Genomic DNA, 23,617 nt, shown 5'->3' with positions numbered 1-23,617 from the left:
CCTGATGGCGGACTACAGTGCTCTGGGTGGCGTGCTGAAGGAGTTCGGTGCACAGGTGGTTTTCTCTTCCATCCTACCAGTGACCGGACGAGGAAGACGGCAGGAGAACTGCATCAGAGAGACCAACTGGCGGCTTCGGCAGTGGTGTCTCGAGACAGGCTTCGGATTCCTGGACAATGACCTGCACATCACGACGAGGGACATGCTCAGCTGGGATGGGCTTCACCTGTCCCCCAAAGGTAAGCGTGTGTTTTCTACTAGGTTGGCGGATCTCCTCTGGCGGGCTTTAAACTAGGCTCGTCGGGGGGAGGGGAGTACGAGGGCAGGGGAAGCTGTGGACCACCAAACCATGTGGCACCCACAAGGACAGCCCAGCCTGAAGAAGGAGAACATTGGAAACCTGAAAGCCATGGGGAGATCAGCACTACAGAACAGGTAAGAAACAAGAAGGTAAGAAACAATGGGCCCCTTGGGACTCGGAGCGGGGGGGCAGCAAAGGCACCAGTAGCAGGGCTCAAGTGCCTATATACTAATGCTAGGAGCATGGGGAACAAGCAGAATGAATTAGCGCTCCTGCTTGCACTAAACACCTATGACTTAGTGGGGCTAACAGAGACCTGGTGGGAATCATCCCATGACTGGGCGGTACATATTGAGGGCTATAGATTGTACAGAAAGGACAGGTCGGGGAAGAAAGGGGGGGGGGTTGCACTTTATGTCAGTGAGCAATATACATCAACCCTCATCAAGACAGAATCCAAGGTTGAGGAAGTAGAAGGATTGTGGGTTAGGCTACATGGGGGGCAAGGAGAAAGGGATTTGGTGGTAGGAGTCTGCTACAGACCCCCACACCAAGGGGAAGAAATAGATGCGGGGCTCCTGAGGCATCTCTCAGAGACCATAAAAGCTAAAGAGGCGGTAGTCATGGGGGACCTAAACTACCCGGACATCTGCTGGGAGACGCAGACAGCAAGGTCCCATCGCTCACGCAGGTTTCTAACCTGTGTACAGGACCTCCACCTGACACAGGAGGTGCATGGTCCCACTAGGGGGAATGCCATACTGGATCTGGTATTGGCAACAGGAGATGACATGATAGGGAACCTCCAGATCGGTAGCCATTTGGGAGACAGTGATCACCTAATAATAGAATTCAACATAAGACGGCGAGTGGGTAAGGTAACTAGTAGGGTGAAAGTGCTAGACTTTAGGAAAGCTGATCTCAATGCACTCAGGCGATTAGTCAAGGAAGCACTGCAGAGTAGGAGTTTTGAAGGGATGGGAGCCCAAGAAGGGTGGCTGTGCCTAAAGGAAACGATCCTTCGGGCACAAAGCAAGACGATCCCCGAGCGAGGCAAAAAAGGGAAAGGGGCCAGAAGGCTTCCATGACTGACCAGAGAAATCCAGGGCAGCCTAAGGGCCAAAAGGGGAGCACATAAAAAGTGGAAACAGGGTGAGATCACTAAAGACGAATATACCTCCTCTGCTCGTGCTTGTAGGGAGGCAGTTAGGCGGGCCAAAGCTACCATGGAGCTGAGGATGGCAACCCAAGTAAAAGACAACAAGAAATTGTTTTTTAGATATATTGGGAGTAAAAGGAAGGCCCAGGGAGGAATAGGACCTCTGCTAAATGTGCAGAAACAATTGGTGACAGATAGGGGGGACAAGGCTGAACTCCTCAACGAGTTCTTTGCCTCAGTGTTCCTAAGTGAGGGGCACGACAAGTCTCTCACTGGGGTTGTAGAGAGGCAGCAGCAAGGCGCCAGACTTCCATACGTAGATCCTGAGGTGGTGCAGAGTCATTTGGAAGAACTGGATGCCTTTAAATCGGCAGACCCGGATGGGCTCCATCCAAGGGTGCTGAAGGCACTGGCCGACATCATTGCAGAGCCACTGGCGGGAATATTCGAACGCTCGTGGCGCACGGGCCAAGTCCTGGAGGACTGGAAAAGGGCTAATGTGGTCCCCATTTTCAAGAAGGGGAGGAAGGAGGACCCGGGCAACTATAGGCCAGTCAGTCTCACCTCCATCCTTGGTAAAGTCTTTGAAAAAATTATCAAGGCTCACATTTGTGAGAGCCCGGCAGGGCAAATTATGCTGAGGGGAAACCAGCATGGGTTTGTGGCGGGCAGATCGTGCCTGACCAATCTAGTCTCTTTCTATGACCAGGTTACGAAATGCCTGGACACAGGAGGAGGGGTGGATGTCGTATACTTAGACTTCAGGAAGGCCTTTGATACGGTATCCCACCCCATACTGGTGAACAAGCTAAGAGGCTGTGATGTGGATGACTGCACAGTCCGGTGGGTGGCGAATTGGCTAGAGGGTCGCACCCAAAGAGTCGTGGTGGATGGGTCGGTCTCGACCTGGAAGGGTGTGGGCAGTGGGGTCCCTCGGGGCTTGGTCCTTGGACCGATACTCTTTAATGTCTTCATCAGCGACTTGGACGAGGGAGTCAAATGTACTCTGTCCAAGTTTGCAGATGACACAAAGCTATGGGGAGAAGTGGACACGCCGGAGGGCAGGGAACAGCTGCAGGCAGACCTGGATAGGTTGGACAAGTGGGCAGAAAACAACAGGATGCAGTTCAACAAGGAGAAATGCAAAGTGCTGCACCTAGGGAGGAAAAATGTCCGGCACACCTACAGCCAAGGGAATGACCTGCTGGGTGGCACGGAAGTGGAAAGGGACCTTGGAGTCCTAGTGGACTCCAAGATGAACATGAGTCGGCAGTGTGACGAAGCCATCAGAAAAGCCAATGGCACTTTATCGTGCATCAGCAGATGCATGACGAATAGGTCCAGGGAGGTGATACTTCCCCTCTATAGGGCGCTGGTCAGACCGCAGTTGGAGTACTGCGTGCAATTCTGGGCGCCACACTTCAAGAAGGATGCGGATAACCTGGAGAGGGTCCAGAGAAGGGCCATTCGTATGGTCAAGGGCCTGCAGACCAAGCCCTACGAGGAGAGACTAGAGAACCTGGACCTTTTCAGCCTCCGCAAGAGAAGGTTGAGAGGCGACCTTGTGGCTGCCTTTAAGTTCATCATGGGGGCACAGAAGGGAATTGGTGAGTATTTATTCACCAAGGTGCCTCTGGGGGTTACAAGAAACAATGGCCACAAGCTAGCAGAGAGCAGATTTAGATTGGACATTAGGAAGAACTTCTTCACAGTTCGAGTGGCCAAGATCTGGAACAGGCTCCCAAGGGGGTGGTGCTCTCCCCTACCCTAGGGGTCTGCAAGAGGTTAGATGACTATCTAGCTGGGGTCATCTAGACCCAGCACTCTTTCCTGCTTATGCAGGGGGTCGGACTCGATGATCTATTGAGGTCCCTTCCGACCCTAACATCTATGAATCTGACCCCCTGCTCACCAGCAGGGAAGAAGCTGGTGTTGAGCGCAGGTAAAAGCGGCCTCTCACCCGCCCCGTGGCTGGCGCTCCCTGCTGCAGGCTCTTGTAGCCCATGTGGGGCTGTCCTGAGCAGGCACAGGAAGCCCCACACAGGCTGCAAGTGGCTGCAGTGTGGGGCACTGGCCATGGGGCGAGTGAGGGGCCATTTTTCCCTGCGCTCAGCACCAGCTTGTAACCTGGCCCTGCCGCCAGCCTGGGCTCTGCACCAGCTCTGGGCTTGCCCACTGGGGCTGTGTGCAGCGGCAGCTGCTGCAGCCCCCCCCGCATGCCATGCCGGGCAGTGTTGGCTGCTGCTGTCTGTCCAGAGCTCACGTGCTGGGCAGCCCGTAGGCGGCATTGGCAAACACTGCCTGGCGTGGCAAGCTGGGGGGCCGTAGCTGCTGTTGCCATGTGCAGCCCCAGTGGGCAAGCCTGGAGCCACACGGGGCCCAGGCTGGTAGTGAGGCTGGGTTACAAGGTGATTCTGAGTGTGGCAGGGGGAAAGCAGCCCCTCGCCCATCCCGTACCTGGCACCCCACGCTGTAGCCACTTTCACCCTGCCTAGGACTGCCTGTGCCTGCTCCAGACAGCCCCGCATGGGCTGTGAGCAGCTGCAACAGGGAGCGCTGGCCATGGGGTGGGGAAGGGCCGCTTTCCTCTGTGCCAGGAAGGAGCAAGGGAAAAGCTGAACACGCGTGGGTGTGGGGGAAGCAGCCCCTCCCCAACTCTGTGGCTGTCGCTCCCTGCTGTGGCCACTCGCAGCCTGCATGGGTCTGTTTGGAGCAGGCACAGGCAGTCCCATGTGGGATGTAAGCAGCTGCAGCCCGGGGCACTGGGCACAGGGTGAGGGAGGGGCCGCTTTCCCCCCACCTCCCGCCGTGCTCAGCTTTTCCCCAGGCCACTTTTCCCCAGGCTCCTCCCCTGCCCGGGGTCCTTCCCTGCCCTTCCCCCTTACCTGAGGTTCCGGCATGGGGCAGCCACATGGTCCCAGGCCAGAAGCCCCTGCTGGGGCTTCCAGCTGGGAGGGCAGGGCCAGGCAGGCCCTGCTGTTGTGGGAGCCTGCCAGGGCTTCCCCTGGGTCCTATTGACCTTGGTTCTTGTCATTTTTGACAGGAACCAAGGGAAGAGAAATATTAATTTTCTAAATTTTTTAGGGGCCCTGTGGGCTGGAGAGAATGGCCTTGCAGGCCAGATCCAGCCGGCAGACCATATTTTGCTCACCCCGGTATAGGGAAAGGGAGTGGCTGGTGTCTGGGGAGATCCGTCATCTGAGGGAAGAAGGTTCTAATGGAGCCAGAAAGGTAGGAGTTCTGCAAGGTCATGGCAAAACCTGGAAAAATTGAAAAGAAAAATCAAGGATATGGGAGAAACCACAATATACCAGTGTACCAAGGGTTATTTTATTGTTTAATATAAATCCTGTTGATATTTTACACAGAAAACAACCTTTTATGACCATGTACTGGGTCAGAAGGCTACCAAAGTTTGCCAAAGAATTGTTTTACATTTGACACAGGGGTGTGTGTTTTAAAACCTGTTTTTTCCTCCCCCTACAATGAAAATAGTTTTGGAGGTGTATCTTGTCCTGCAGGGCTTTCCAACATGGGTTGATGACATGCAATACCTAACCTTTCTTTCAAAATGCTAATTCACATTTCAGGTCCTTAGTGATAGTGTTCATTTAGGAAAAAAAACCCACCTTTGCCAATGGTGAATTTTATGTGGATACAGTATTGCTTGAACAGACGAGAAGGCTCAGGGATGAGCCTGGGATGTTTTGTAAGGCAGATGCTGTACAGGCAGTCCTTGACTTACAGTGTTTCAAGTTACAATGTTTTGCACTTACAATATTTATAAATTGACACCCTGTTTCAACTTTATGACATCAGTTTCAACTTTACAATGCTTGATCCAATGAGACGCCACACAGGCAAAAAAGTTTGTTGCATCACTCATCTCTCTGGAGAACATCTGTCCAAACTTCCTTGGCGCTTTAACAAAGCAGCCAAAACTCCAGAAAAACCTGCAGCCAAGACTCCTGAGAAGACTCCAGCCAAGAACCCTTCAAAAATTCCAACCAAGAGCCTTTCAAATAATCCACCAAAGTCACCTCAAAGAAGTCCTTCCAAATCAACGTGTTTGCTATTTACAATATAAATACATTAATGTAGCTATATTACTCATCTATAATTGATCGAGTACAAAATTCTGGGGTATTTTTAGTGAAAATAGGGTATCGGGCCTAGGTTCAGGAACCAATCCCCCATTTTTAATTTTGTTTCTTATGAGAAAATTGGTTCCGAGCTACAACGTTTCGACGCAAGGCGCAATTTTCAGGAACCAATTGTGTTGTAAGTCCAAGGACTGCCTATATCCTCAAAGGGTTTTGGCCCTGCTCTGTGATCATCAGATGGGGTTTTCCAGGCATCTTAATTCACCATTAGCTCTGCAAATTTGAATAATCTCTTTACTGAGCTCATGTAATTTGCCTCAGGATTATCTTTAGTGATTAGCACGATGACACATCTTTTAGCCCTATGTCCGCTGTCTAACGTGGTAAACAGAAGTTGTAATAATGGGTGTAGATATTTTTACATTCCCTTCCTAAGGGTAGCCTGGTGCCCCAGTGGGGTACCATTTTGTCTCTGGCTTCTTCTATTGCCTCTGGATATTTCCTCTTGTCCTCCATCTCTAACTTTTTGCCATTCATATTTTTTGCCAAGTCACTGCAATGATTCCAGCCCCCCCAGCTCTTAGAGAAATGAAGTCCCTCTGAGCACTGAGAGAGTCACCAGAACTCCAGCCTGAGGGATAGTAAAGTAGCAGTAAACATTGATGTTGGGAGGGTGTTTTAGAACATGGTAGGTGGAGTCAATTAGCAGTGCAATGCAGGGAGGGATTCCTTGGTTTCAGAACTGAGATGTAGCCTAGCTAATAGAGGGTGTTCTGTCACCAGGCTGCGTAACAGCAGCATGGGCGGGACAGTAATGTGGCCAACTCCTGGATACAGAAATTGGAGAATGAAAACAGTGCTAGCAAGAATCACCATGTACGAAAATTGTGAATTTGTGTGTAGGTATATGTGTGAACACTTGTGCAAATGGGGCGAGAAGATAACAGGGGTGTATTCTGTTGGGAGGGCAGAATGTGTGCGCTAATACACAAAGATTTCCAGATTCCTGGAGGTGGAAATGCACAGGCTCCCCTTATGTGGCATGTCAGTGCTTATGATTCCCCTGCTGATGCAGGGAGGAGGAGAGTCAGTCTTTTGTCTGTGGCAGTATAAGTTGGCACCTTTTATCTTGTGGGTAGGAACTTGTCATCTTCTTACTATGTCCCTGTAATGGTCTTTTTGTTCTTCTTTATGTTTGCCTGCTACGTGACTGTTTCTTCTTTATGTTTGCTTTGCTGCGTGACTGTTCTTTAGTGTGTAGAGAGGTAGAAACAGCGAGTTGTTAGATGTGAGATATATGAACTACATTGAATCTGCACATGAGAATCCAGCTTTTTGTTGAATCTGCACATGAGAATCCAGCTTTTTGTTGAATCTGCTGATGCCAATAAACACATAGCTTTACCTTATGTTCACAATACTTTGCCAGCCTGGCAACATTTTTGCCCACAATTATGGCCCAAGTCATTTTATTTTGGAATGCCCTTGGACAAAAATCAACAATAGAGCCTGGCAGCCACGTTCTTCAGGAGCAGTTTGCAGGGAAGCTGAGCAAGGGGCTGTTGGGTTCTATTGATGATAAGGTCTGCCTTTCCAGAGAAGTCTGCTGACATATGTATGAATCACAAGCCTCTCTGTGAGTGTCTTGGATCCTTTACCTTTCTTACTGATATGGGACAAGCTCCGTGTCCCTGAGAGATGGCCAAATAAATGGAAGCGCTGTAACATTTGGTGTGCATGTAAGTGCCAATGCCTGTGTACTTCTGCACTGGTTCAGGGGAAGCTCTGCTTTGGGTCTCCCCAAAAAGAAAAATTATTCAGTCTCCCTTCTTCAAGACCCCTTGAAATTAGCCCTGGCATGATTTCTCAAAGGGCAATCTCTGGCTTGAGATGTTTTATGGATTGCCAGGGACAAAGAATCAGCCTTTCCTCAGAGAGCTTCCTTCTTTGGTCAGCTCCTGGGAAGGGGGGTATTTTTCTTTTCAAGGGGGGGGAAGGGAGACCAGAATGCTGACATCCGAAACAGCATAGCAGCTGCTGAACTCTAAAAATATTATCTTTATTGTGCACCACAGTTCCCCAGGGGTCCTAACTCAGACCCTTGCTGAGAAACATAAAATGATAGAAAATTAGATTAGAAGGGACATCAGGAGATCATCTAGTCTGACCCCCTGCTCAAAGCAGGACCATCCCCAACTATATCTCAGGCAAGGCTTTGTCAAGCTGGGTTTAAAAAAACTCCAAGGATGGTAAAGCAGGCTGCATGTCTTGGGGGCTACAGCTCAGCTGCAGGCAGTAAGAAAGTGATTGCAGGCCTGCCTAGGAAGAGGGTAACTGGCTGGCTCTGGGGAAGTTAAAAGCTCCCAGGGAAGACAGCTGTGGCAGAGAGAAGGCTTGTCAGGCAGAGGCTGCAACACTGAGCCAGAACACTCTCTCAGGGTCTGGGGAAGGACCACAGGATATGAGTTAATGCTTTACTATTGTTGTTTCAGTTTATTTGAGTATTTATGGTTTATGTTGTCCTGTGGGGCAAGTTCACCTCAGGCAATTAAAGACCGTGTTGTGCAAATGGACAACCTGCAATAGATGGAGATTCCACAACTTCTCTGGGTAACCCGTTCCAGTGCTTTACTACCCTCCTGGTGAGTCTTTCCTAATATCTAACCTAAACTTCCCTTACTACAACTTGAGACCATTGCTTCTTGTTCTGTCTAGTTCCATCTGTTTTGGAACTACCTAAAGGCTGCTGTTAAATTTCCTCCCCCCCAGTCTTCTCTTCTCCAGACTAAATAAGCTCAGTTCCCCCAGCCTCTCCTCAATCATGTGCTTCTGCCCCCTAACCATCTTTGTTACCCTCTGCTAAACTCTCTCTGTCTATATCCTTTCTGTAGTGGGCGGCCAAGGGCCCCACACTGGACATAGCACTCCAGATACTGGACATAGTTAGGACTGTCCCTGGGGAAGGTGGGGGGCAAATCAGGGTAACTGCCCCAGGCCCTGCACTTTGGGGGGCTCAGCAGACAGTGCCATACAAGCTCCGCCACAGTCTCTACACGCCACTGGCTCCGGCCACTCGCCGCCCCCCCCCCCGGGCCCTGCTCTGGCTGCTTGCCACCCTCTGGGCCTGCACGGGCTGATATGCCCCGGGCCCCACACACCCCTAGGGACGGCTCTGGATACAGTACTCCAGATACTTCAGATGTGGCCTAATCAGTTCTGAATAGAGGGGAATAATTTCATAGACATTAGGGCTGGAAGGGACCTCAGAAGATCATTGAGTCCAGCCCCCCGCCCAAAGGGCAGGACGTCAGCTGGGGTCATAGGATCCCAGCAAGATAAGCATCCAGTTTCATCTTGAAGGTGTTCAATGAAGGCGCTTGAACAACCTCCGGTGGCAGGCTGTTCCAGACCTTGGGGGCTCAGACAGTAAAGAAATTCTTCCTTATGTCCAGCCTGAAATGATCTTGTAGTAGTTTGTGACCATTCGTCCTCGTCATCCCTTGGGGCGTTCTGGTGAACAAACATTCCCCTAGATACTGGTGGTCACCCCTGATTATTTCCCTCAATCTTCTGGCAACACTCCTACTAATTCAACCCAGTATGCTGTTAGTTTTCTTCGCAACAAGGGCATACTGTTGGCTAATATTCAGCTTATTGTCCACTGTAATCCCCAGGTACTTTTCTGCAGAAATGCTCCTTAGTCAGCTGGGCCCTAGACTGTATTGGTGCATGTGATTTTTTCCATCCTAAGTGCAGGACTTTGCACTTATACTTATTGAACCTCATAAGGTTTCTTTTGGTCTAATCCTCCACTTTGTCTAGGTCTCTCTGACTCCTATCCTTACCCTCCAGAGTATTTACTACTGCCCCAAGCTTGGTGTCATCTGCAAACTTGCTGAGGGTGCACCCCATCCCATCTTTAGGTCACTGGTGAATATACTGAACAAAACTGGCCCCAGGAACAACTCCTGGGGCACTCAACTTGATACTGGCTGCTAAATATACATTGAGCCATTGACTATCCTTTCAGCCTGATGATTCAGCCAGTTGTCTCTCCACCTTACATTAGTCCATTTATCTAACATGCACTTCCATAGCTTGCTTGCAAGAATGTTGTGGGAGATTACAAGCTAATAGAAGGCAAAATTCTGAACGACAGCCAGCACAGTTTTTTGTTGCGGGTAGGTCATGTTTGACTACCTCATCTCTTTCTACAACCAGGTTACTCACCACCTGGATAAGGGAGATGACGTTGGCGTCATTTACTTGGAATTGTCTTGTCCTGCAGGGCTCCTCAGTATGGGCTGATGACATGCAAGACCTAACCTTTCTTTCAAAATGTTAATTCATATTTCAGGTCTTCCACCAATGGAATGTGCTTCTCCTTTTCTGTTGCTAGAGCTCCATATTTATTCTCCAGGCAAACCATTGCAGGTGCTGCCAGAGGTAACAAGTTTCCAGCTTCCACCTTCTTGAGAATCCATGTCTTTTTCCTTCTCTAGCTGTGCCTCTGGCAGTCCTCCCTCTACAGTACTAGAGGTCTCCTCCAGCATGGAATCAATGAAGTCCTCATGACAGAGGATGCTTGGGGGCTTTGCTGCCACCTCCTATAGTTTTCTTGCCTGCTTCTTGAAGGATACCACTAGGAGGTACCACTCATTTTGCTGTCACTTTCTGACCTGGCTGGCACTGGAGGGAACCTGCAAGCTGCAGTCTCCATAGAGCCAAACCAGGACCTAGGTGGAAGCCTCAACAGTGAGTGGTCTCAACTAGACAGATACCTCATACATGCAAGCAAAGGAAGAGCTGGCAGTGGCAGTAGCTCTGGCATTGCAACATCCTCCAGTGATTTCTTTGGGTCTCTCAAGCTCTTTCTGGCCTTCTTCTCCAAGGCTTTACTCTGTCCTCACTGGGACTATTCTTTTCTCCCCAGATCTCTGTCCTCCTTCGACCTACGTCTTTTTTCTCTACTCTGCCTTCCCTGGGACTGCTCCTTTCTCTCCAGCTCTCCCACAGCCCCACTCTTCATTTGGCACAGTCAGTCACACTAGCAAGAAAACTGAACACAAGTATAATATTAATGAAGTATAATAATACACAAGTATAATATTAACAAATAATATCATTATTAATAATAACAACAATATTAACCAGCAGCCACCCAATCAAATGGAGCATAATGTTATGGGGAACAGTCTCTGTGGCATGCCGCCAGGCCCAGACTGCCATCTGCACCTGGGGTGAAAAGGGCATAAGTTATCTTACTTATGAAACTATTTACAGAAGCTATTTATAGGAAAGCATGCTCACACTGAGTTCCCCAAAGTATTCCCCACCAGAACTGCAGGCTAGAAGTCAGCCCAATCTTTGGTCACAGAAGAGAGATGTGTTTCCAATTGTTCCTTCACTGGCTCCACATTAGTTATTCAAAGTGGTTATGATAAAGATTATGACTAAAATGCTTGTTTTCTTCAGTGCCTTATTGCACCATTCCAATTTAGTCCAGCAGTTGGAGCTGCCTTCTATGGTAGGACTCTTTGGAGCAGAAAACCCCTATATACATATTAATAGCAGGAAGTGAATCTTCTAGTGGTGCCTAAAGGAGATTAAGGCTGCATTTGGCGAGAACTGCACTTCCTTTCCTTCCACCTGAGAAAAGGACCTTAGCATGCGAGGTTCTTCCTGTGTTGCCTTTCCTTTTTACCTTGCTCTGGGATGATGTGTTTTTGTAGGGTCCGGTGACACTTTGGTTCTATCACAGATCTTGGAATGGCTGTTTCTGTTAGAACTTGGTTATCGGATATCTTGAGGAGCTAAACCTTGACTGATTGTATAAGCCCTGGGAAGATTGCAAAACTGTTCTGTTGTAGTTTCTTAGTCTTTGAACTTCAAGCACAAGCATGACATCATGGAGGATGTAGGACTGGCAAAGTTGGAGCCCTCTGGTTTTATGGCTTAATGATCTCCAGGTTTAACATTTTGTTATAACAAAAGGATCACCTTTGTAGCTGCTTCAAAAGCAGTCTACAGCAGAAAAAAAATCCTGAACAACTGGTATACCATGTACACTTATCAAGCAGTCTCTTTGTTGAGTAAACTTCAATGTAACCATGTGACTCAGAGCAATTACCTGGTGCAGACAAGCGCCTCCTAGAATTGTTTAGCTTCAAGTGCAATAGTTTTGAACTTGGAAGGACTGACACACTATTTGGTAGAGGCAATTTTTTATTGAAAGGAAGACATTGCCTCCTTCCAACAAAGGAAACCCAAACAAAACCAAAAAGGCTCCATGTGCCATAAGGAGACTTTATTGCTTTTCATATATAGACAACTGTGACAGGGGGCCTCCTTGGGGCCGGCCTCTGTGGCCTGCCCCCTGTCTGGTGGGCAACCGCCCGCCTATCTCGCCCGCCATGCCTTTGATGATAATTGATTCAATCAGATGTCAATTAAGCAGGAAGCTACCTATCTAACACCCTGATACCAGGGGGCACTCTCTGCAGCTCCTATCCTCCCCAATACTGCAGCCCAAGCCTTGCAGATGGCATCATGGTGTTCACCTAATCACTGGCCCCATACTGGGCCCCAGAATCATCCACACAGGACCCCTCTATGATCCTCTCTTATCAGGAGGCCACTCCGCTGTCATCCGGGCTACCTAGCCCCCCTGAAGCCACATTCCCCTCAGGTGTAGTCCCCCCGGGACCTTCGGCCACTTGCCCTGGCCCACCTCCAGGCCAGTCGGGACCCCAGGCCCCTGGCTCTTGGGCGACCCTTGTGGTGGGCCCCCGGCCCTTTTGACTCCCATAGTCCTGGCCCAGCTTGGGCCAGTCGAGGGTACTCTCCCCTTCGGGCAGGGTCTCTAGCCACTCACTCGCATCCTCAGGCCTCACCATATCACTACTCCCTTTCTCCTAGGGGCAACCACAGCACCATGCCCTGTACTCAATCAAGCTCTCGGGGTCCACCCTCTCTGAGCCCCTCACAACACTGGCTTTCTGGGCCCCCCAACAAACACAAGGGTAACCCACCCAGTGGTGGTGGGAGCTAGGGGTTAAGGCACCCCAACCCACCTTTCACTGGGGTGATAACTGGCCTGGCATTTCCTGGGGGCTCCCGCGCCACTGAGAGCCCCACCAGGCCACCCACTCCTGGCAGGGTGCAGTTTCAGGCTATACCCAGGACCAGGAGCCTCCTTACCAACCCTTTGCAGCTCTCCCTTACCTCCAGGTTGTTCCCAGCAGCCCTCCAGCCAGGCAATGTTGCTGCCTGGCCTCCAGCAGCCCAACTGCCCTGCTTATATAGGCAGCCCTTGCCTCTAAAATGGCTGCCCTAATCAGGCACCTGGAGGCTGCCAGCTCTAGGCCCTTAAAGTGGCAGGCACACCCAGTGCACTGCCACACACCTCCCCCCTTAGATCATCACTGCCCCCTTGCTGGGGCCACTTCACCACCCCCTTTCAATGGGGCTTCTCATCGCTCATTCTACTGCCCCCTCACACTGGGGCCCCGCAACCCACTGGTTGCTCTCATTGCTGCCCCCTCTCACTGGGGCCGCCCCCTCACTGGGGCCGGGGTCTCCATACCCCGCACACAACCCGGGGTCTATGTTCCCCGCCTGCAACCCACTGGTTGCGCTCATCACTGCCCCCTCTCTTGGGGCGTCTCTTCTTATCGAGCCTCCGGTCTTCTAGGCCCCACACTGCTACCCTCAATTAACTGGGCTCACCGTCCTGCTATTCCTTCTCCCGAAGCTACCTTCCCCTCTCAGGTGTGGTTCCCCTGGAACCTTCGGCCTCTTGCCCTGGCCCACCTCCAGGCCAGTTGGGACCCCAGGCCCCCGGCTCTTGGGCATCCCTCACAGTGGGCCCCTGGCCCTTTTGACCTTCGTGGTCCTGGCCCCAGCTTGGGCCAGTCGAGGGTACTCTCTCCTTCAGGCTGACCACCGCAGGACCCTGCCCCCCTCAAGGCCTATTGCTGTGCTCATCTACCACCGGGCTTGATGTACGGCCCCTCTCGGGCTCCTCTCGTCGCTGTCCCCCTTTCAATGGGGCTGGGGTCCATGCACCACACACGCAACCCACTGGTTGCAAGTGGCAGGCACACCCAGTGCACTGCCACAGCAACCATCAATCCTCTGGATCCCAAACAGGCCTGACTTATCCTTGAACTCAGCTTAGGGCACTCTTGAGACAGCAGCTACTGGGGATGACCCAGGAGCATACTGGATAGGTATCAATGTGCTTCCAGGTTTCTAATGTATCTGTGCAATTGGTTGAGCAGGGTGTGCTGGCCAGGAGACCTTGTTGCGGTAGGGTAGATGAACCGTGTGGAATTTGGAAGATGACATTATTGTGTTACTTTATGCCCAAAAGCCCCTTCATCATGAGAAAGTGCAAGGGGAACTGCATAGGGAACTGCAGCTTTAGAAAAACTTTCCTTCCTTCATGTGCATCTCCACTCAAAGGTAGGATTTGGAGCATATTTACTAATCTGACAACTTGCACAGTGACGGTGACTAATAGTTCCTTGAAGTAGACATTGCTATTCTTCACATCTGGATTCCTCCTGCTTTATTCCAAAAGCCCGTGTCACTTTTCTTAATTAACTGAATCTCATCTACTGGAAAATAAATATACGCATTAAAAGAGAGGGAAATGAAACTAATGATCCTGATATGACCAAGCAATTACTGAACTGGTTTCAGACAATCAGGAATTAATGAACATAATATAAATTCTGCTGTTGAATATTTTAAAGCTGGGAATATGGGCAAATAAATCATCAGAGCTAGATAGTGTACTCTCTGGGGGGGCTGAGGGAAATAACCACAGCTTTTTCTAGGAATGATGTCTGAAGAGAAAAGGAGAGTGTGTGTGTGTGTGTGTGGGGGGGGTACTAGAGGATTTCAGAAAGCAAATATTATGAATTTTAAATGAAACCTACCAAAGCTATTGACTAATTCCATAGCACTGTCAGTACTGAATGCTGCTATGAATTGGTATATTTTGTGTCTGTGTGATCGTTTAGGGTAGGCATCCATTGAAATAAAGGAAATGTAGGGAGTATTTACATATTGCCCTATGGTGATATTGTTACTGCAGCATGCTTTAGTATTTCCTTTTGGAAGTACTAAAGCATGGTGCAGTAACTGCTGTGCATGCAGTACAGTTTTTATCGCTACTTTGCCATAGCAGCATGCTAAAACGAGGGAGTATGCTGCTACCGCAAAGTAGCTGCTGATCATGTGTAAACTCACATGATCGCTGTGTCATTGTAGTGTTTCATACAGTGACGTAGAGCTTCACTACAGCAACGTAGGGCAATGTGTAGATGTGCCCATAGTATTACAAATGGTGGAGAGGAGCAGGGGCACATGACAGTTAGCCCTCAAAGCCAATCAGTGGCAAGGGATGGGAACACCATCTATCTTGCCCGCAGCCCTTCTAGCGGGCAGCCTCCTGCTTCCCTGCCCTGCTGGGCTGCTGCAGTGCACTGAGAACTGCTGAATCCCTCTGAGAAGCCAGCATTTTCTTTTCTGTAAGTTTTTTTTCTCCTGAGGATTTCACAGATTTTGCAGACATTGCCAAGATTTCATGGGCAATACTGGATTTTGTGGACTTTGCAAAACAATGTAGTGGCTCACCATGACTGGAAAAAGTGTTGATGCTGAGGGGGACTGAGAGAAATAGACACTACCATATATTTTATTCAGACATGCTGTATTAACTTGTCTTGATGGGAGGTTTCCCATCACCATCTTTGCCTTTTGGCTAAGATCCTACATTTTTCTGCTCCTGATGTTGGCCTGGTATTGCAGTACCACCAAGCTCAGTGCCAGCACTCTGGAGAGAGAACCTTTACCTGCTTACCTGCTTTTTTTAAGGGCTGAAAAAAATTTCCCATCAGTATGGTTGCCCAATGTGGGCTATATTTTTTATAGTCATGCTCAGTGTTGGTGTTGTCCCCAAAGGACAGTGAGTTCGTGCCCGGTGCGCTTGTGCCAATAAACACACAGGGGTGAAGGATCCAACTTAATCTTTATTTCTGCGCAGAAAGCGGTGCTTGGCAATCGTTCGCAAAGCAAGCATCCCCACCCACGTGGGCATCAGCCTTATATAGCCTCTTTTAGCCTTATACACTGTACAGTCTCTATAGGTTGCCCCTTTTGGTCCATGCGCACTTTACCCTAGCTACAGACCCCTCCCTAATCAGTTGGAACTGCCTTTGTGACAGTATAATTCGCTGATGTGGCATCTGTTATTCAGCATGCTCAGCCAGCGACCCCCCTTTCCACACCCTTAGGGACCTTGCTGATATGGCTTTACTTCTAGCAAGGCCAGCAATTAAGTAACTAGGCAACAAGCGATCTCTCCCAGCCTAAACAACCTACTCTATGCCCTTGGTTAGATAAAATACTTTTTCAAAACCTACAAAGCTGTTCCCAAAGTATAAAAAAAACCCTATAAAAGTTTCAGGGGTACTCATCATTGGCTGCATTTAATCAACCTCATAGTTGGTTTCTATTACTGAGTTTAATGATAGACAATGTATTTAATGAGGTTTCTTTGTATGCAAGCATAAAACAAGGAACTTTTTCCCCATACTGCTTGAGGAAACAAACCTCTTCTTATATTCAAGTAAATATGGTAAATTCAGCCCATGATAGCTTCTGTTACCTGCATCTCCCTGAGTATTCAGTCTCAGTCATGTGTACATTATTGTGCTTACACTTCCATGTAACAGTGAGTTGAGTCCTTAAGACTATGCCATAAGAAGTTAGTCTTACAGAACTGCCTTTCTTTTAAGAGAAGGGAAGCCCTTAAGGGTAGAATCAGATTCAAATGTTCATTTGATTTACATTGTTAATGAGAACTGTCAGATTCAGCCACGATGGATGTTGGATGTAACATCACTTTGTAATATATACTCAGTGAACTGCTTGGCATGCTGGTCACTCAGAAAGAAATGAGCTGCATCTGGCCCACTTTATCTGGTCCTTTGGTACAAATAAGCTGTAGCTGTACTGGCTATGCTTTCTGGAGTATTTCTCCTGCACTGTAGAGCCTTAAGGTATCTTGCTGTTTAGTAGAATCCTTTGCTTTCAGCTAGGTGTTCAGGCACATGAGGAAGGGATCCTCAGGCATCAAATGAGGGTGACAGTCATCTACCTTAGCCATGAATGAAAGGTAGAAGGAAAGGCAGGATTTAGATGTCTAAGCTGGACACTCAGATTCCACAGCTGTGAGCTCCCACCTGGAATTAGGAGCTAAAATCAGATCAATCTGCTTTCCTATCTGCCAAGAAACTGAGACCCTCCCAAGGGATCAGAGGTTCAAATCCCTGCTCTGCCTGATTTTGGTGTGTGAGACAACCACAAGATTATTAATTATTTTGGGATGGGTTGTTCTTGCTGAAGCTGTTATGCTTTGTAGAAATAACTAGTCACTGGGTTGGAGGGACACCTGGGATGTGAGACAGATAGGTTCAAGCTTCTCCTCCAATAAACTTTCTTTTAATAGTTAATAGGAAGCAAAATAGCTCCATCAGGAGTGGTGAAGAGTGTTTCATCTCAGAGTAGCCAATAGTTTGGTGGTTAGAGCATTGCCTGAAGTAGTTGAGACCTTTGTTCAATTCCTTCTCCAAATCAGGCAGAGTAGGAATTTTAACTGTTTCCCTCATCCCACAGGAGTATTGCCTGCCATTCCCATACTCTGTCATGTTGGCTGTGTTTGCCTTAGGTGCGTTCTGAATATTCCTAGCAAATCAGGCCCTGCTGGTGACCTAAACAAAAGAACACTTTGACTGGAAATCCTCCTGTGGGGTCTAGTGAGCTTTTGCTTGAATATTAGCTTAAAGCAGCTCACTAGCTATATAGGGTGTCATTAGGGCTCAGATAGCTTTACATATGCTGATTGATGGGGGGTTAAGCACTTAAGGGGTTAAGCAGCAGGTGACTGGTGGTTTTGAGAATGTCATGGGTGCCTAAATGCCAGTGTTAGGTTTGTAAGTACCTTTAAAGACCACCTCTCCGTATAGACACATTAAACAGGAAACATTTTAGAATTGCCAGCAAAATTGCTATTACTGCTGTCTTTAGCCATTAAAACACATGAATGCAGTTAAGTTGTTGTTCTCTCAAACATTTAAATTTGCTAATGAAGCCTCTCTAAAATTAAAAATTGTTGCATGCATATTAAGTTGTCAGGGGAATGCTCAAGTATTGAGCTAATTAGAGCTTGTGCCAGACCCAGGTGCTGTCAGCTCAATTTAAGTTATTGAACATAAAACAAGATGCAAAATCTTTGCTATTTGCAATGCATTCAATTAGTACAAATTGCAAAATGGTCAACAGTGCCACTCTAACCTCCCTTTTTTAGATCTGTGGTGCTAATCAGATCTAAGTTTAGATCACCAGCCACCCTGAGGGTTGGAATAAAATTTCAGCAAGCACTTTGAATTCAATAAAGAACTGACTTTTAACTGCTTGGCTCCCACAGTGGAATCCAAAGCTTGGATTGAAGTGTTTGAGCACCCTTTGGGAAGGAGTTAATCATCTCAGAACAATATTCAAAACAGCAGATGGAGCAGGGAACTGCCTAAACTCAGCACACATGGTTTGGAGCTACCTAGGGCTAGTCAAGAGGAAGGAATGAGGATCCTGCCCTTTTTGGGGAACTCTTAATACTTAAGGAAGATGCCTCCATTCACTTTGGATCAATAGCCTATAACTGTCTCCCCATGGCTCACTCTTTCCTATTAAATAGTGGTAGCCATAACATCCCTTCTTGCATTATTGCTTAGGCCAGGGTTTAGAGCACTCACCCATGAAGTAGGAGATATATGTGTAATCCCTTCCTCAGCCCAAAAAACTTAAAATCCCCTACCTCCCTAATCATCAGGGTATAGGGCAGGGGGATGGATAACAAAGGGGAGCCTGCACTGTGCAGAAAGGAATGCAAAATTCAAGGGTTATGAATTTTGGGATGATAGAGAGGCTGTTCAGGCATTCTGTATTAAATAGTCATTAGATAAAATACAAAAACTATCTTGGAAGCAGTGACTGAAACCCGGGATTCTCTGTCCCTATGTGAGTACCTTGATGAAGAATGCCTTGCATTCTAAAGGGGTGTAGGCTGTAGCCGTGTTGGTCTCAGGACATAGGCAGACAAGGTTCTTTGGGTGAATATGATATCTTTTATTAGACCAATTTAAATGGCTGGAAAAAAATTTTTTTGGCAAGCTTTCGGATTTAAAAATCCTTTGCCAGGCTGAGGAAGTCTCTGCAGTTGGTGTGTGCTCTTCCTGGATGGAATGAAAAGTAAAGAAGTCAGAGGCTGGGCTGGTATGCATACAAGATATGCAGTCAGTAAAGATGTAAACTGAGGTGTCATCGGGTGAGAGGCAGGCTGGGTGGTGGGGAGAAAGGGATGAATGTAGCAGGTAAATAGTGGAGAGGTACCTGGGGAGTCAGATGTCAGGCAGGTAATAATGTGTCATAAATCCAATGTCTATATTTAGTTCATGATTTTTAGTATCCAGGAGTTTGATGAAGTGGAGTTCATAGGCTTGTCTCTGGGAAGTGTTTTGTAAATTTCCTTTTAGGATTAGAACTGAGAGATTGGAGAGAGAGTCGTTTTCTTGTGAGAAACGTGCCCCCACAGGTACTTGGGTATTCTTGTCTTTGATAGATTTCGGTGTGCATTCATTCTGGTGCGCATTCATTCTGGTGCGCAGGTGTTGTTTGGTCTTCTCTGGATGGATTCATTTAATCTAGGAAGAGCACACACCAACTGCAGAGGCTTTCTCAGCCTGACGAAGGGATTTTAAACCCAAAAGCTTGCCAAAATTTTTTTTCAATTACAGTAAAACTCTGTTATCTGGCATCCTCCGGGAATTGGGGATGCTGGTTAATCAAATAAGCCGGTTAATTAAATATGCTGCATCCGGTGCACCAGGTATGCACCAAATATGCTGTGTCAGTGTGCCTGGGGACAAGGAGTGGGACCCCGCGCAGGCTGCTCTGCCCCAGGCCGTGGTCCACAAGGAAGAAGTGGGACTCGGCTTGTGGCAGCAAAACTGGAAATGGGCCTTCCAGTTTTGCTTTTGACAGATGCTGGTTACTAGAGCTTTCCGGTTGGTAAAGTGCTGGATAACATGGCTGTTGCTTTATTTAAGTTGGTCTAATAAAAGAGATCGTATTTACCCAAAGAACCTTGTCTTGTATTTTAAAACTTGTTTAACTTTGTCCCTACCATGCAATTGGTCCAATACAAGATATCACCCACAGTAATCCTTGCCCTAGCCACTAAGATATAGGGGTAGGTTCTCTTATGTGCATACTTTCTCTCTAGCTCAATTAATTTTGTATTCTTTTCTGCAGAATGGCATTGTTTCAACATAAGGGGTGGAGCATCTTCCACCCAGAATAATTTATAGTTTGGTGGTTAGGGTAGCAGGATGGTAGATGTGGGTTATAATCCCTCAGGGTGAAGCAGGAATGTCATTCATTTCAGGTGCTTCTACACGTTAATTTAGGTGCGACTGAATTTAATGTACATTAAGCTAATGCACATTAGGAGATTTTTGACAGATGTCTACATGTGACTTGGGACAAAATTAATTAAAATTAGGCCCAATTAAAATTAGTCCCAAGGCCCTGCAGCCCTCCCATGTGACCCTCTGGCCACCAGGATGGGGAGCTCCAGCCTCTGGCCATGTGGTTTGCAGCACTTGGCAGCCATGTTGAAGCCAGAGCCAGCTGCCAGCACCTGGCAGCCGTCTGGGAAACTGATCCCTGGCCAGGCTCTTCCCTGCCCAGGATCTGTGTGCCCAGTGCAGGGGCAGCATGTGGTAGCTCCCTCCTTGCTCACCTTGCTTTCCCATGCCAGGGCTGCTCCAGCCTGGCCCCTGCCAGTAATGACCAGCACCCCATGCTCCTGCTGGCCATGGTGCTAGCCCTGCTGGCCCCAGCAGGCCCCCCTCTTCCACCACCCAGGCCCCAGGACAGCAGGGCACCCTCCAGCAGGGGCCAGGGCACTAGTTGCAGGATGCCCTGCTCAACCTCCTCTTCCTGTACTCCCTGTTCCAGTCCACATGCCCCATTGCCCACACATCCCCTAACCCCTGACCCACCCCCAGCACCACTCTCAGGACATTCACATAGGTGCAATTAAAAAAAACATTATTACCCTCGCAACACTGACCCCCATCCTACCCCCCTTAACAAACAGTACTCCCTCAACCAACAGAGCCCCTCCACCCTCTCTCTACCCACCAACAATAAAAAACTTGTTTACAAGCGGGAAACTATGTACAAGGGGAAACTATTTACAATATTTTGGGTTTTCAGGCCCGGTGGGGGGGAGGTTAGGGGGCAGGGTCCCAGGGCAGGTATCCAGCATCCCAACTAGTTGTTCCCTGGGGCTAGGCTCAGGCTGGCCTCCTAGTGGCAGGGCAGACCCAGCTCTGAAGTTAGTTCTCAGTCATGTCTACATGTGCATTAATGTTCATTAACTTAGGTTAATCATGCCTAAATTTGATTCCTGCAAATTCAGGTATCAAATTTAGGCATGATTAGTTAATGTACATTAAGGGTATGCACATGTAGACAGGCACCCATAATGGAAATTAATTTAGGCCAATGCTCATTAACACATCTCATGTAGATACACACACCTGGTGTAAATGCTCTAACCACCAGGCTATTATGGAAAAGGTGGACTTCAGGACAAAGACTTTAAAGAAAGTGGGGGTTGCTGCCACTACATTTTGTGAGGAGCCAGGTTCTGTCACACTGTAGTAAGTGAGCTCTGAGAATACCTTGATCAAGCCTGTTAGGGGACTTAGAACAAAGCCTCACTTTTGCACCAGCATCAGGCTTAGGCATAAGCTAAGCACTGAGCTAATCAGCCCTGCTGAGTCTAAGGTAGTTCTGATTATGCTCACAAGTGCAACTCTAGGCACCAAGGGAACTTTCAGATGAAAAAGAAAGACACTTTTGGAGCACAGACAACAGCTGAGCTAGGATTTTTAGGATCACAATTTTCACTTTAGGCGTCTAAATCCTACCTAATTTCCTACTCCAATAACATGACAAACCATCTCAAATTTTCCAGGACTGGCCTGAATGTCAGGCTGTGACCTGGTGTCTTAAAAGAATCTATAGAATAGGACTTCTGTCCCATATTTGGAAAACTGGACTGTCCTGTAATCCCTTTTTCTCCCCCTTGCCTGCAAACATTCCAGTAGTGCTAGGAGGTGTCCTAGTGCATCAGTAGTGCAGTAGAATGCTGCTTGGTGGTGCAGAAATATTGATTCCAGTTCAGAAGGTAGCTAGAGGGACATTCATGTAGTACATGTGTGGAATAATTAGCTCTGTCTCTCAACAGAGCTAATTAGCTGTGCTGCAGCACCACACTAAAGCTACTACCCTAAGTGGTATCACAACTGGTATTGGTGACTTCCAGTTCCAGAGGTTTGTGAGTAACTAGGACTGTGCTCTAGATTTTGTACCTAAACGTTGGTCACTTTATATTTTAGGGTTCTAGATCCTCTAATGAGCTCTTAGCTAGCAGTTCTTTGTGACAGGGTGAAGAGACACTCACTGAGGCCACAAAACCTTGTTACAGCAGTATAATTTCCCAATGCATCAGCTGAGCTTCCAACTCTTCTTGTACAAGTGCTATGGGAAAGGATTATTAAGTGGTTGTGTGAAAGAATATGTTTAGGAGGGCCTCACTCTGGGATTATACAGAGTTGGCTGAACTAAAGTTTGATTGTTTAATTGCTTATGTTACCTTATCTTGACTTTTTTCATTGTCTTTGAGGAAAAAGACTAATTGTATGCCATCTGTTTTTGTTGCACCCTACCTACATTCTTATTAAGAAGTCAGAACAATGACCAGTCACATGCATGGAGGAAATGGACTGAATAATTTGTGTATGTACAACTCAATTATACTTTGCCTTCACTCAGCAGACAGTGCTGCAGGTAGCCTAGCAACAGAGCAGGTGAGCCATGATAGGCATGGACTCGTGAAGTAGTCCTCTTTTTAACAAAAAAGAAAGAGTTATGAAAAAAAGCCTGACATCATTTAGAACATAATACTTTTACCATCATGCTGAGTTATCAATACTGAACTCTTCAAACAAGAAGCCCCTGAAAATGATCAAGTCATTTATGATTAAGCAGGAAAATTACTGCTGCTTAGCTGATTTACAAAAAAGTCTATAAAATATATACGTTAACAATAATATTGTAATTATATTTAATCAATAACAGGAATCTGCAGAAAAGGAGTTTCTTGTAACTATGGCTCTTTAGGGGGAAAAAGGAGATTTTTAGTGATGATAAAAACATTCTGATAGGCTTCCCAGCCTTTAGAAGTTATTGGGTTTATTTTAAACCCTTGAAGCAATTTAATATACATTGCAATGGAAATGGTTGGGAAATTTTACTGCTAGAACCCCCTGACTATTTCACATAGGAAGGTTGTTTAAAAACAGACTGTATGTTTAAGAAAGGGAAAGAGACTACAAAAAATCTTGAGGTATGCAAATTCTGAAAAAAAGTTGACATTTATTTCTTTTGCTCTGCACAGTAAAATTTGCTTGATAGTCATAACACGCACACACATTTCAGTGAATATTCTCTACACACATTACCAACGTACAGCAAGACAATGACATTTGCTTTCTCATTTTTTTGTTTTAATTTTTAGTTAAGGAAGCCAGATCCACTCTCACTATAATTATATTTTCCCTAGACTTTGAACTGGGGAAGGGGGGAAATGTACTGTAGGCTACTCAAGTTCTTACTGCAGAGCTGTTCAGTAATGCTCTTGGGAGTTTTGTTTGTACAATGAATTTGACTTTAGAAAACCTTTAACAGTTAAACATCACTTAAGCAAACCGATATAGCTGGGGATGGTCCTGATCTGAGTAAGGGGTTGGACTAGATGACCTCCTGAGGTCCCTTCCAACCCTAATTTTCTATGATTCTATGAATATGGTGGAAAAAAATGGTCTTCAACCATTTGATCTGTAAGCCAGG

The 23,617-nt window shown here is 47.4% G+C and overlaps 1 long non-coding RNA gene across 2 annotated transcripts in view; it reads left to right on the top strand.

Annotated features, from left to right (window-relative positions):
- The window catches only part of LOC109286383 (uncharacterized), a 111,656-nt gene that overhangs the window by 46,535 nt on the left and 41,504 nt on the right, over positions 1-23,617 (top strand). For both annotated transcript variants that reach the window (XR_009462462.1, XR_009462458.1), the window contains one exon: positions 81-239. This is a non-coding gene — a long non-coding RNA (uncharacterized LOC109286383). The remainder of the gene's footprint in view (positions 1-80; positions 240-23,617) is intronic.

This window comes from Alligator mississippiensis, chromosome 1 (genome assembly GCF_030867095.1).
Source record: "Alligator mississippiensis isolate rAllMis1 chromosome 1, rAllMis1, whole genome shotgun sequence".
NCBI lineage: Eukaryota > Metazoa > Chordata > Crocodylia > Alligatoridae > Alligator > Alligator mississippiensis.
Note: the sequence above shows the minus strand (reverse complement) of the source record. Positions and strands in the feature narration are given on the sequence as shown.